At 42.0% G+C, this 2,813-nt stretch overlaps 1 pseudogene; it reads right to left on the minus strand.

Annotated features, from left to right (window-relative positions):
* Window positions 1-1,288: 1,288 nt before the first annotated feature.
* LOC143646144 (putative RNA polymerase II nuclear localization protein SLC7A6OS pseudogene) lies at window positions 1,289-2,381 on the minus strand (annotated as a pseudogene).
* Window positions 2,382-2,813: the final 432 nt, after the last annotated feature.

The raw sequence follows: 2,813 nt of genomic DNA on the forward strand, positions 1-2,813 counted from the left end.
CAGCAGTCTTTCAAAGGGGAAATAATACAGAAAGAAAGTCTTTCCAGAGTCAGGTAATTTTAAGGTTCCTAATTTTCTGTTCCCCAAATTCCATATCAACTCTTCCTGAATTTTTCGCTCTCCCTCTCTCTCCCCACTTCTTATTTTTGTGTGAAGAATGGGGCGCTTATATATTTTTCCCTTGAATTTATTTCCTTAGTCTCCCAAGACAATTTTTAAAGCATAAAATAGAGGCAAAATAAAATTAACCAGTGCTGATTTTGAGAATTTATCTATTTCTGCAAAAAGGCTACAACTCAACCAGGCTCCTATTACTTGGCTACTACTTGGTAGCACTGTTGAGAGTGTTGTGACCACTGTTGAGAGTATAGGACATCCTGTACTACAAATGTCCCTGCATATGCCTGTTTATTCAAGATACCCCAAGACATCTTAAGGTTAAAGTATGATTGCATCATGCAAATGTGGTTTGTATGGTTTATCAGATATTTCAGAATATTTTAGCACAAAACTGGGTGTGTGCATTATCAGTAATAACTGAGAGTGCCGGAGAGTATCTGCCCCCTGGAGCCTAGGATGGTATATCTCCAGTACTTTGTAATATTTTAAAAAAGAGAAGTATTCTACAGTATTTGGAAGCAGACGCTACAGTATTTAAGAAGGAACCCAGGGTACTGTGGGTATTCCTTATTATATGAAAGAGGAAAAAAATGCAAATTATATTTCTTTGTGTGATATGGAGCATGATAATAGTTGCCTTTCCTACAGAAAACAAAATATTTAGACCTTCTAAGAGACTTTCTGATAAGTAGTAGTATGTCTTTTTTTTTTTTTAAGATTTCCAGATTTTAATAGGTTTAAATGTTTAAGAAAATTGTTTGCTCTTATCTTTAAAGTCAGTATTTACTAAATACAGAACATCACATTCACACATACTTTATTCCTTGGCACCACTGCCAAAGAAAGACAGCAATCTTAATAATCATTATTAGTTATCAGGAAGCAGAAAGGTAAAAGACAATTGTTTTTTATCCTTATATACTACTATGAGGGATCCACCATAGTCCTTCCAGATTCTGTCTATGGGAGAACCAAACCTTACCGCTGATCAAAGTCAGAAGCCCCTCCTCCACGTACTGGCTTCAGCATCAAAGGAGAATGGGAAAACATCTAATCACCAGGAAATATGCCTGGGCCACTTGAAGCTAAAGGAAGGTTCAGTTTTATGGCTTTTTTTTTCCAGACTGTAGCCTCACTTCTGGAATCAGGCAAAAGAGCCTTGCTGCTAGTAAAATCTCACTCCCTTAGTGCAAGCTTCGCTGTGATGAAATGGTGCTGTTGGATATATTTTCCTTCCCATACATTAAGCTAGGAAACCTGAGAGGATGTCATATCACCAGGGCAGCTGATGCTGTAGTCTCAAATGCTTGACCTCATGGATTTCACAGGGCCATCAGTCTGAATCCAGATCATGGGAGCTGTCATAACCAAACTCCTTCTGTACTTCCAAAGGGTATTTGCTCCATATCTGTGGTCTGCTGATGACTCTTTCCTCCTCACTAAGGCTGTCATATTCATCAGATCCTCTGGAATCTTCATCTCTGTCACTGCTCTGCTCCTCATCTGGGTACTCATTGCGCCAATTATTCTCACTGTTCTCGTCATCTTCATACATTTGCTCTGGTTGCTGATCATCATTTACCAACTCCCACTCCTGGCTGCAGGGCTGCAGAGAGAGGATGTTCTCAATCCATCCTGGAGTGGCCATCTCCAAGTAGTAAATATCATAAACATAGCCATCAAACTTCTGCCCCTCCTGGTGCCCAATTCCTGGTTCATCCTCAGATACTGTCAAACGCTCACGTATCAACTCTGTGGAATTGCAGAGGATCACATCTGGGTCAGATGTTCTGCAGGAGCCAGCGGCGGCGGCCTCTGGGTCACCCTCCTCGTGGACCAGGTCGAAGAGCTGGAAGCCTGCGTCCCCGGCGGCTTCTGGGTTCTTCTGCACATCCTGGGAGTCCGGGTTACACGAAGAGGTCCCCGAGGATCTGTTGTTGGAGACCACTAGGTAGCGGCCCTCCTGCCGCATCTGCCGGGCGGTCGCGGAGGCCTTGGCGGATGCGTTGCTGGATGTTCCCGGATGGACGAAGGGCGGCCCCCACGAGGGGCTGGACTGGTTCCTCCTGGGAGCGCACGGTGGCCACCAGCTGGAAGACATTATTCTCCGCTGCGTTCGCAAGCTCCTTAGGGGACGTCCCCTGGGCCGCCGACTCGATTCCGCCGGTCCGAAGCCGTTTACAGGCGAGGACAAGAGCCTCCGCAGGCTCCGCGCTGTGCTGTCTCTTCACCCGGAGAACAGCAGCCCGCCTAGCCTCCATATCAGCTGTTGCGGAGTACTAGTAGTATGTCTTTTAATGATTGTAAAATTCTTTGTCCTGTATCAAAATGTTATTTCTCAAAAAAGACTTTTAAACTTTTGAAAAAAACCTGAACTACCCAGTAGTTCAAAGGCTATTAAATGTTTCTGTTAAAAATAATGGTCCATCTGCATATATGTTGAAATTTATATTGTAAGAATGACTAATAGGAAGAATTGTTAAGAAAAAAAGAACTTAATTATTAAGATTAAAATATGTCCTAAATTCTATTTTAATCTATCTAAGGAAATAATGAATCTCTCCAGGCAAACAGATTTACATAAACATTATTTTACTCCTAACAGGATATATAGACTATTAGCAGAGAATACCTATTAGAATATATAAGAGCTCATAGTAAAAATGACACATTCATGCATTTTTAATTAAAAC

The sequence above is a fragment of the Tamandua tetradactyla genome, chromosome 9 (genome assembly GCF_023851605.1).
Source record: "Tamandua tetradactyla isolate mTamTet1 chromosome 9, mTamTet1.pri, whole genome shotgun sequence".
NCBI lineage: Eukaryota > Metazoa > Chordata > Mammalia > Pilosa > Myrmecophagidae > Tamandua > Tamandua tetradactyla.